The following is an 11,906-nucleotide window of genomic DNA, read 5'->3' as shown; positions in this document are numbered from 1 at the left end:
CTAACAAGTGGTTAATAAGTGCCTACTATGTGGCAGGCAGTTATGTATCCCATAATTCCTACCATGTCCTTGCCCAATCTGCTTCAATCACTAAGTCCAATTCTCTTAGAATATCCTTTATGGAATTTCTGCTGACTATGACCTGGTCCAAAATTACTGTCACACATGTCTTTGTTTCTGTAAAGAATTCCAGCTTTCGCGCTTCGGCAACATGGTGGCTGCTATGGCAGCCTCGGGTTCCTCCCCGACTTCGACTCCGGCCTGGACCCCAACCCTGGCCGGCCTCCCTCGGGCCTGGGATCCCGGGCCATTCCCTGGCGGCCGTGTGGTCCGGCTGCACCCCGTCATCCTCGCCTCCATCGTGGACAGTTACAAGCGTCGCAAGGAGGGCGCGGGCTGCATCATCAGCACCCTGCTGGGAACAACTGACAAACACTCAGTAGAAGTCACCAACTGCTTTTCAGTGCCACATAATGAGTCTGAGGATGAGGTTGCTGTGGACATGGAATTTGCTAAGAATATGTATGAATTACACAAGAAAGTCTCTCCAAGTGAACTTATTCTGGGCTGGTATGACACAGGCCATGCCATCACAGAACACTCAGTACTGATTCGTGAGTACTACAGCTGGGAGGCACATAACCCCATTCACCTCACTGTGGACACCAGCCTCCAGAATGGGCAGATGAGCATCAAAGCCTACGTCAGTGCTTCCATGGGTGTTCCTGGAAAAACAATGGGGGTGATGTTCACTCCACTGACAGTAAAATATGTCTCCTATGATACTGAGTGAATTGGAATTGACCTGATCATGAAGACATGTTTCAGCCCCAACCGTGTGATTGGCCTTTCAATTGATCTGCAGCAAGTTAGTGGTGTATCAACCTGGATCCAGGATGCTCTAAGTACAGTGTTGCAGTATGCTGAGGATGTGCTGTTCGGAAAGTGTCAGCTGACAACACCGTGGGCTGCTTCCTGATGGGCCTGGTTAACCAAGTTCCCAAGATTGCCCCTGAGGACTTCAGGACCATGCTGAACAGCAATATGAATGACTTGTTGATGGTGACTTACCTTGCCAACCTAACCCAGTCACAGATTGCTCTCAACGAGAAATTTGTGAGCCTGTGAGGAAACCTAATGAGCAGCAGCTACAGCCAGCAACTCCACCTGATGTGGGTCCTCCTTTGATCCGACCTATAGGATAGAGCAGAAGAAAAGCGGATTCTTCTTCAATCATCACCTTTAAGTTGCCTGTTTCTGGAGATGAGCTGTTTATAACTCCAAATAAAACACAGACATCCCTTTTCCCTCTGGGTAAGGGATTGATTGTGACCTTTCCCTTGGCAGAGGAGGATACTAACTTGGAGACTGTCTTGAAATCAAGAAATTAGTCCTTTTGGAGGTGTTAGGCAAGGAAGGATTTTTTTGGACAGTGGGAAGCTCTTCAAAATCCTAATCTCCACCAGCTGGGGAAGTCAAGTCTCTTCTAACCCATTCCACCGCAGCCCTCACTGTCTTTAATGTTCAGCCAGGCCAGCTTAGTTGATAACTGAGTTGACATATGAGGTTAACTACTTCTATTCCTTGTAAGCCTGTTGTTAAAACATTTCCTCATTTGTATCATAGAAAAGATATGTAACATCAGATATTGGGCAAGAGAATCCTAGCAATCTTTTCTGCTTCTGATTCTCCTCCTGCCACTGGTAGCATTGTCACTCCTGTTTGCTGTGCCCTTGCCTTATGACCACATTCTGCCCTTCCTTTAGGGCTAGTGAGGAGGGTTAGACTTTGATTTCATTGCGGTTCTGGGGACATGGGTCTATGAGTCTAGAGGTGGGAGTGACTACCTCAGAAGTCATCTACTGAGCCTTATTTTACAAAGGAAGATGAGGCTCAGGGAGATTGAATGAATCACCCAAGGGCTGAACAAGTTGTAAGTGTTCTTTGCATTGTGTTAGCTGAAGATTTGTCCCCCATTTGCCTCTTGGAGATCTTCCTGTATAATATAGACTTGGACATCCCTACTTCAAAAAAAAAAAGAATTCCACAAGATCTTATTATATATTCAGTGCTTCATCATAATCATATTATTGATTATGATCATATGGACATCACATATGAAATCTGTTGCATTCTACTCTTAGATCTTAGCCATTTTATATGCTTGATTTTGAAGTAAACCAATATTGGTTATATCGACAATTCCATTGTCATGAAGCTATTGTCGACCAGTTCTTTTGCTTTGGGAAGCGGTGTCTGTTCAAGGAGTATTTCTATAACTCATTATTGTCATCATCATTATCATGTCATCATCATGATAACCATTAATTATTTGTATCAGGCTAATTACTTCATTTTATAGATGAGTAAACCAAGGCACAAGGGAAAAGTAACTGCCTTCCTTGCTTTTACTTATACCTATGCCTTTCCATCTTCCAAACATATATACGCATTTGCATTCCCTTTCCCCCTTATTTGGAACGCACTTGCTCTTTACCTCTGACTTTTATCTTCCTTGGAATCTTCTGAGACTTGCGTCAACCTTTACTACTGCTTTGCAAAGCTGTGTACACTTCATAAGTGCTCCTGTAAGTTATCATCAGCATTATTCTTTTCATCATTATTACTCATTAACCACCTCATCATTTCATAGATGAGGAAACCCTCATCCCACCTTCTGCAGGAGGCATTCCCTGGTCCCCATCAGTAATAGTGCTTTCCTTCTGAGACTTCCATTTACATTTTTTATATCTTCAATGTATGCAGTTGTTTGGATTTTGCCTGCCCTGTTCTACTGTGAGTTCCTTCAGAATATGGGCCATGGTTTTTACTTTCTTTGTCTGCCTAGCAATCAGCACAGTGTCTAGCACAAAGTTCACCCTTAAAAAAAAAATACTTGTTGATTGACACAACCTGTAACTGTCAAAGCTAAAATCTCAGTTCACGTTTTTATTCATTCCAAGTCCTGGCTAACCCTCAGTGCTGTATCTACACGTATCTACCTTTTAATTCCTCTCAAGTGACAATTGAAAATGAATCTGGAAATAAAAGGTTGAATTGGAAACAATTTCTGTTTTGCAGCAGGAGATATTACTTACTAACAGTTACAGTTGTAGGTTGTTTTGTTCAGAATCTCTAGTTGTAACAGTTGAGAGCTTTACAGACCTGCAACTTCAAAAAAGAAAATAATCACTGAATACATGTAGTTCATTTCCCTATGTTTGATTGAGATATGCATATTAAAGTATATATAGTCCTTGTCCACATGGAACTCATAATCTTGTAGGGAAGTGTGATATATTCATATATAACCATAATACAAAATGATACCAGATATTTTTGGGGAGAAGAAGTCACAGTCATTTATGTGGCCCATTTAATGTTCATTTAATAGCATAAACAGGTAAAAAGGTCAATGCTTCCAAACTGTGGAATAGGATGAGTGTATATCTTTATTATGAAGGGCCTCTAACCTGCTGGAAGACTCACCAATGATGCCTTTTACTGCTGTAATCAGGCAAAGGGTCTGATGACCAATGAAGGCTCTGGCTAATGCTTGGGAAAACGGAAGAATCAATAGGCTTTGGTTTCTATTTGTCTGGGCTAGGCATTTATCTAATTTGTACTTGGGCATGCTTTGTTTAAAATGATTGATGGTTTCACTGTGACCTCCACTTCCATAAGAATCCCATGGCTTCTTCTCCACCTTTTGTCTTTTTCCAATACTGGGTCTTGTAACCTCCATGCTCAATTGCACACTCATCAGAAATCTCAGTCTCATGGAATCTCAAAGTTGGAAGGGGCCACATTGACCATCAAATTAAACCCAGATTAAAAAAACAACAACACTTTTCCATAGCATACCCCCCCCCCCCAATGAATACAGCCAATGTAGAAATGCTTCTTCTGGCAGCCATCTTCTACTTTTTAGGTTAGTTTTAACTGTTAGGCAGTTTTTCCTGATATCAAGTCAAAGTTTTCTCCTTGTAATTTCTACCCATTGTGTCCAAACAGAACAAGTCTAATCTCTCTTCCTTGGGACAGCTCGGTATATGCTTGACGACAGCTCTCTTATTCCCCAGGCCCCAACCCTTCTCTAGGCAAAACATTCCTAATTTTTATAATGTTACCTTTGCTACTTTAATTGCTCTCCTCTTTATGCTCCCCAGCTTAGTAACATTTTTCTAATACTGGTAGCCATAACTGCATTTACTATCTGAAATGTAGTCTGATCAGACAAGAGTACAGTTTTACTTTCAATCAACCAACAGACATAATTAAGTGCTTACTATGTACAAAGCACTGTGTTAAGTATTCAGGATGCAAAGAAAAGTCAAAATCACTCCCTGACCACCCCCACTAAGGGGGGAAACAACACATATAAATCAGGACATGTGATAAAATACTGATTAAAGAGAAATTAATGTAAAGGGATGTCATTAGTAACTGGGAAGACCTGAAAGTCCCTCTGAAGGATAGACCACTTAAGTTGAGTCTTTAAAAAGTAATCTACTTTAACATCGGGAGTTTGGGAGCAAGAACATTCCAACATTAGAGTACAAGTAGCTAGATCACACAATTGAGTGAGTAATGAAACTGTGGTCAGAAGACCTGAGTTCAAATCCAGCCTTATACCCAGCGCAGACTTTTAACTTTTATTTGCCTCAGTTTCCTCTTCTCTAAAACTTGAAAAAAATAACCCCTAGTTTCCAGAATTGTTGTGAGGATCAAATGAGATATTTCTGAAACTCTTTGCAAACCTAAAACGATAAACCATAAATAAATATGTTATTATTATTATGGTTCAGTCATAGCCAACTCTTTGTGATCCTGTGGACCATAATGTCCATGGGGTTTTCTTGGCAAAGATACTAGAGTTAATTGCCCACTCACACAGCTAGTAATTGCCTGAGACCAGATTTGAACTCAGCTTTCCTGACGCCAGGGCCAGCACTCTATCCACTAAGCCTTTTAGTTGCTTTTATTATTAGTTTATCATCATCATCAAAAATTAAGCATTTTGCATGAGGTATATCAAATAAACCAGTGTATGTATCACATACACACACATACACAATACACATACATATACATACACTAGCCTATTTGATGTTCTACATATATACACATACATGTGTGCATATCTGTATATATATATATATGCTTTTAAATTATAAGGAGATTAAAGAGTAGGAAGGTACATGTAGTATGATGTTTTAAATCCAAAGAAAGTAATTTATATTTCATATTGTAGGAAAGAAAAAAAATGGGATTCACTGAGAAGGGAAATTTACATGGTCAGGCCTATTTAAAGAAATCACTTTGGTATCTGTGTAGAGGATGCAATGATATAAGGAGGAGTTTAAAGTGAGAGGTGATCAGTACCTGAACTAGGGTGGTGGCCATTACCCACTTCTTAATTCCTGGACACTATTCCTTTAATGAAGAAATGAGACCTGACCTGTGACTTTCCCCCTAACCCAAACTCAGGCTGGCTGTGGGATAGTTCAAATACACAGGCTATATCTTGTTTCACCTTCTTCCCATATGTAAAGCTTGATGATTGACAGTTCAGATAATGTTCATCAAGCCTTCTGAAGGTTACCTCTCACCCTTCAACATTAGAGATATCCCGTTGCCATCTCAAACTGATAACTAAATCAGCATACTCTTTGCAGCATTTGACTTCTAACTAACCACACACACACACACACACACACACATGCCATATTTGTAATTCCTATGGATATTCTCTCATTATGGGTCTGATTGTTTTCAGATCATTCCTCCTAGAAATGTTTTAAACCTCTGAGTAGCATACTAACTTCATGAATATAGTACTTGTGCTGAAGAACAAACATGGAGAAATGCCTTGAGTCACAGATCATTAAGTCAGAAGCAAAAGCCAACTCAGGTCTCCCAAACTGAAGCCTCAGGCCTCTTGGCCCTGCTGCATGGCCCATATGGATCTACTGAGAAATATACTTATTGTTCACTCCAAGGATAATTGCATCAGTAATTGTAAGAACAACTGAGAAAGCATGTCACATGAAAACAAAAGCCAAATAACCTCAATCCTTTGTGTCCTGGCCAATTTACATTAAGTTGTTTTAAGATTCAGTGTCCCAATCTGTTACTGGTCCTCTTTGGAGGCTAAAAGATTTCCGCATATGAAACGAACAAAAAAAAATCTCCCATAAGGTTAAAGCTATTTCGCCTATTTGTTACCTGTGCATTTTATTTTAAACACCTGCAAGGGCATGAGGAAAAAGACTAGGAAAGAAAGGGCAAGAATGACAACTAGATGGCTCAATAGATCTATAATCACAAAGATTTGTTTTGGAAGGGTAATTGAGGTTAAGTGACTTGCCTGAGGTCACACAGCTAATAAGTGTTAAGTGTCTGAGGCTGGATTTGAACCCAGGTCCTCCTGACCACAGGGCTGGTGCTCTATTCAATGTACCACCTAGCCGCCCCTAATCACAAAGATTTTAGTTCAAATCTAGGATAAGACAATTTCTAACTGTGTGATCCTGGGAAAGTCTGTTAAATGATATCTGCCTCAGTTTGCTCATTTGCAAAATGAGGATATTAATAGCACTTACCTTATCAAGTTCATTTGAGGATTAAATGTATTAGTATTAATAAAGTATTTTCCAAACTAGCTATCCACAGCAGCAGTAGCAGCAGCTATTAGAGTCAGCTAGAGAGCTTTGTATATAAACTGCTTTCTGGAATGAACTGGATTCCCACTGGTGTACTAGATCTGGAGTTAGGTAGATCTGAGCTGAAATCCCATCTAAGTAACCTATTTTTTAACTTGGTAAAATCATTTAAACTTTGCCTGTCTCTGTTTATCCATATGTATATATGAGGAAAGTTATGTAAAAAAACCTCTCAGGGCACTTAATAAATATTGATTGGTTGATGATAAAATGAGATAATATTTATATAGCTTTTTGCAAACCTTAAATCAGTTCTACTAGTGTCCTGGCTCCCAACAGGCTACCTGTATCCTTCTGCTATTCACTTCCTTTTAGTTCTTGCCTCTTCCTCAGTGCAGCAACAATTGGGGCTCTGTCAGTCTTGACTCTTTTCTTTTTGAAATGTGGCACATTTCTTCTTCCAGTTACCCTCTTTCTACTGATATTCAGAACCACGGAGAGCTCTCCTTTCTAATGGACTTTTCAATAAAAGCTAAGCCCTTTATAGGAAAATGTAGATTCACTTTTAGGCATTTAATGAAAGATCTTAAGAAAGAATTTTAGGGTCAAGTTTTTCTGTGGCTTTCAAGTTTTTGTTGCTGCAGCACAGGGCTGCCTTCTTTATTCTTGCAATTGTCAAGCAGTCAGAATGTGTTTTACTTCTGTTCACTTCTGAACAGGCAAAGCACAGAAGGAAAGCATGGAAGCCTCAAACTCTTTTCTTCTCTCTTTTCCAACTAGATTCAACTATGTAGCTATACTTTGTGCTTGTATTCCATAAGGCACTGATCTCAAGGTCAGTCCTCCCCTCTTTCCTTCAGAGTAATCTAGTGTCTATACCTCTATCATACATGATGCTGCTGCTTTGTAAGTTTGAGTTTACTAGCAATTCATAGTTTAATAATTCCTATTCATTTTCTAAGGAATGGGTCTTTTCTCATTTTTTTTCTTTTTGAGAGATATTAGTCCTAGTAATTTGTGTTTAGGAATACCTGTGAGTAAAATCTTCATTTCCAGAAGTCATTATTGCTACAGAAAATTCATAATTATAATTTTGGGGTTCTAAGTGCCCAGTACTTATATCCTCACAATCTCATATCACAGCATAGCAAAGTTAATATTTTGCATTAATTTTAAATATTTTAAACTATTAAAAGCAAAGATTTTTTTTAAATTGTAGTCAAAACTCATTGCATTGCAGAATTCAAGTCTTCTAGTGAATTTGGGATTATGTTTTAGTTCTCTAGTTATGTGTATGAGTCTTATGACAATGAAGCTAATAATGTTTCACAGAATTAGAGCTACTATTCAGTTGTAAAATCAGTGGGTCTTTATTTGTTCTATAAGGGAAGGCAGTTGAGTGGTTTAATTGCAGACATGTAAAACTGAGAACACAGCAGAGGAGACATGACCATCAATGGAAAGACACTGAGATAGTAGCCACCTTAAAAACTAGGGAATCAGTTGATGTCTTAGAATCATAGCTAAAACAGCACATGGTCCTCAACTCCCCCTCCCCCAATTAAAAAAACTGTATGGCAATAGTGGCCACCTCTCAACTGGGATGAGGAAAGAAGAGAACAAGGAAGGAAAATAAAATATTGGCAGAGTCTTGAGTACATTGATTTTCTTTTAGGTGTGGTAAGAGGAAAAAGAAGTCTATGAAAATCCTGAGGCAGATTGTCTTGGACCAGAAACAAAAGGCTTAACAACTGTTCTTCCACTGATTCCTAAGGACCATGACCATCAGACCTGATTTGCAACTGAAAGTTCCATTATGTGTAGTCTCCCTCCTTCAAAGCAGTGTATTTTCTGTTTGTGTATCCCCAGTATTAATCACTATGCTTTTTATAAATTCATTTTTACATTTAATTTTATAAATTTCATAATATGGTATATAATTTTAGCCATCTCATTGTGTATTTTATAAATTCATTATGATACTGTTGTTTATTTTTTCATTCAGTTATCATGGTATAAGACACTTTCTACTTATTTAAGTATAATGGGTGAGAATCTTGAGTTCATCACCTGAGTTCAGTGCATTAGTGCTACCCTAAGGGAAAAAGAAAGAAAGGAAGGAAAGAATGAAGGAAGGAAGGAAGGAAGGAAGGAAGGAAGGAAGGAAGGAAGGAAGGAAGGAAGGAAGGAAGGAAGGAAGGAAGGAAGTCTCTAGTAGGCACTGCTGACTGATTACTCGCTTCCATGTAACAAGAAGGCAGCTCTTCTTGATGCAAGAGGTTTCTAGTAGGAAGATTCTTGACTTGGGGCAAAATAGGGCAAGCTGGGGATGACTTCTAGGCAGCAGAAGAGGATTTATCCAGAGAATAGATAGCCTGTGTATGAAAGGATAAGTAACTCTTCTTAAACTGCACCACTATATCCATATTACCATTATGAACTCATTAGGTGACCATGTGAGGACTTTAATTTTCAGGTAAAATAATATCATAGGAGAAGCTCTCCCCACTGTACTACAGGTTTCTTTTTGTTTTTTAGTGGATGGGGTGAGGAAAGGAATAGGAAGAGGGAAGGAAAATCTTAATCAAAATGTTGTCTAGGGCAGGTGGGAGAAGGTGAAATAAGCTTTTTCTTCTATTTTTGCACAAATCAGTATACCACTCTGTGAGAGAGGGAAAGCATTGGAGCAATCAGCCACCCAAGTTCTGTAAGAAACATAATAGGCCTCCTTCACCATAACCTCTAGATCTGAAGTTCTTAATATGGGGTCCTTAAATCTATTTTAAAAATTGATGACTATATTACATGTTTTAACATGCCATTCTAAGAAGGGGTTTATAGACTTTACCATACTGTTAAAGGGGAACATGAGATAAAAAAGGTTAAGAACCCCTGACATAAAATTAAAACATCTTAGGATCATAGATTATAAGCTGGAAAGGACCTTAGAGATGATCTATTCCAATACTCTATTTTATAGATGAGAAAATGTAGGCCCAGTGAGGTTAAATAACTGAGCCAAAGATTACAGAGGTTATTAAATATGGATCTGAAATTGGAGCCTGGTCCTCTTCCTCCAAATTCAATAATGGTCTTTCCCCTCTACCATGCAACCTCTGTGCTGGGATATAAGTCCTCAGATCCCGATAGTGCTCTTCTCCAAGGCTGCAGTTCTCAGAATTTCAAACTACAGAAAAATTGCTAAGAAATATGAATTATTCTGTGCATTAATACACTAGAAATTTAATATCAAATAGTATTTCACAGTTTGTCTATAGTTATACAGAGAATCTTTGAAACCATAGTATAATAGCATTTAGAAGTAGAAGGGACTTGAGAGATCACCTAGAAATAATAGTAGCTAATATACATTTAATCTAGGCCCTGAAACTTTGAATAATGAATCTACTGAAGAGGCTGCATTATTCAGACTTAAACAGCATATTTCCATTGCCTTGGGAACAATCACTAAATATTGCATACTCATAACTTTGAATTGTACAAATTTGAGTATATGCAACCACTTTGGGGCATTTAATATTCACACTAATAGGGTTCTCTCTCTCTGTTTCCCTCTCTCTCCCCCTCTCCATACATGCACACAAATATATATATATATATATATATACACATATATGTGTGTATATATACACATATGTACATATGTAATCTTCCTACATAAGGTGCACATATATCTGCATTAGATCAGATTACAGATATACCTAGCTATTTATATCTATCTATAAAGTCTCTTTTGATCATTTCAAGAACCTCTAAGGTGGCCATAGATTTTATCTTCATTTAATAAATACTAAATCTCACTTACCTAAGTAAGGATCTGAGAAAGAATTTGAATTCAGTTCTTCTTGACCTGGTCAGGCACTCTCATTACCACTTTGCTTCCTACATCTAGCTAATCCCCTCATTTTAAAGTTGAAGAAATACAAATGTACCATGGGATATTGTTGCTGCATTGTAGAGATAACCCATTTCCCACATATCATTCTATAGAAGAAAAAGTTAGTACATAGAGAAATGTAAAGCAATATTCACATGCTCATTTATTATTATTAGGATAAAACCTGCTCAGGGCTTTTCTTGGTTACCTGCTTAATTAATACAGTTTGCTCACAAATGGATCTATTTTATTTGTTCACCAGTCTTATGTTACATGAAGAATTATGAGTTATATAAGTCCCAGACCGCCAAAGTGTATGCATCAAGTTTTTGTTATAATAGTCTGTTAAAAATCAGTGCCAGAGTCAAGTGTGATGGCTCATGTCTAGCTTTGGCTGGAAAATCACTGAGATGAGGTGGGGAGGTAGGTGTAGGTGTTATACAGATTACTCTTAGCCTGTTTTTCCTGATTTTCCCAAAGTGAATGACATCTTGTCAAGTTCACTTTTCCTTCTGCAGTGCGGAATGTAGTGGGAGAAAGGTGATGAGAGTTTCTGACCTGCAACTAGAAATCTGGCTCTCTTGTCACTTCATGGAATTAGCCTAGGTAGTATTCTGTATCTGTGTGGAAGTAAATCACCATTAAGCTAGTCATTAGAAAGAGGTCCATACATCACACTGGGGCCCAGAATGCATTTGGGAAATTTTAAGGTATAGTGGGTGACATTTTTGGCATGGTAACTCTGGCCCTTGTCACTTTAAATCTCTCCCAGCTTGCCTTGCTCCTATTAATCCATCAGAATGGAGACAACTGGAACCTGTACCACTCAGAGGTACAGCACCAATGGTGGGAAATAAAATCATGGGGGACCCCAAAGTGGTTTAATTCTTTTCAAAATAAAGTCAAACTAAAAGTCTTTAAAGAAGGCAAGAATTGAGGAAGCAGAAGGAATTAAGAGACACAGAAATGCAGGTGGAATATTATTGTATTTCTCTTAAAACTGCTTTTTAAATAGCTACATTTGATCAATAAACATGACATGAATTTTTCAGTGAAATGAAGTATATGGTTGCACATGTGTACATTTTAGAGCAGGCCTCTGGTTTCATCAGCTGGGGAGTTCTTTTCTTATTTAAATTTATTTATTTTTTAATTCATGGAATAAAACAAACATTTCTATAGCGTAGTACAAGAGAAAGATGATTGCACATGAAACTGCAAATTCAGTATGTATAACTTGCTATTCCTTTTAAATATACAACAAAGTTATCATGTTGTAATGTAATGTAATGTAATGCCAAAGAAAGGCAACTTCCCAAGGTTCAAAATACCAGCATAGGCGC

At 38.2% G+C, this 11,906-nt stretch overlaps 1 pseudogene; it reads left to right on the top strand.

Moving 5' to 3' along the window:
• The first annotated feature begins 211 nt into the window (after positions 1–211).
• On the top strand, positions 212–2,042 carry LOC138158422 (eukaryotic translation initiation factor 3 subunit F pseudogene; annotated as a pseudogene).
• The last annotated feature ends 9,864 nt before the right edge of the window (positions 2,043–11,906 follow it).

Source organism: Petaurus breviceps, unplaced genomic scaffold (assembly GCF_028583685.1).
Source record: "Petaurus breviceps papuanus isolate PSGF00001 unplaced genomic scaffold, PetGlider_PUasm1.0 174, whole genome shotgun sequence".
Taxonomy (NCBI): Eukaryota; Metazoa; Chordata; class Mammalia; order Diprotodontia; family Petauridae; genus Petaurus; species Petaurus breviceps.
The sequence above is the reverse complement of the archived record's forward strand: the minus strand, read 5'-3'. Positions and strand labels throughout refer to the sequence as shown.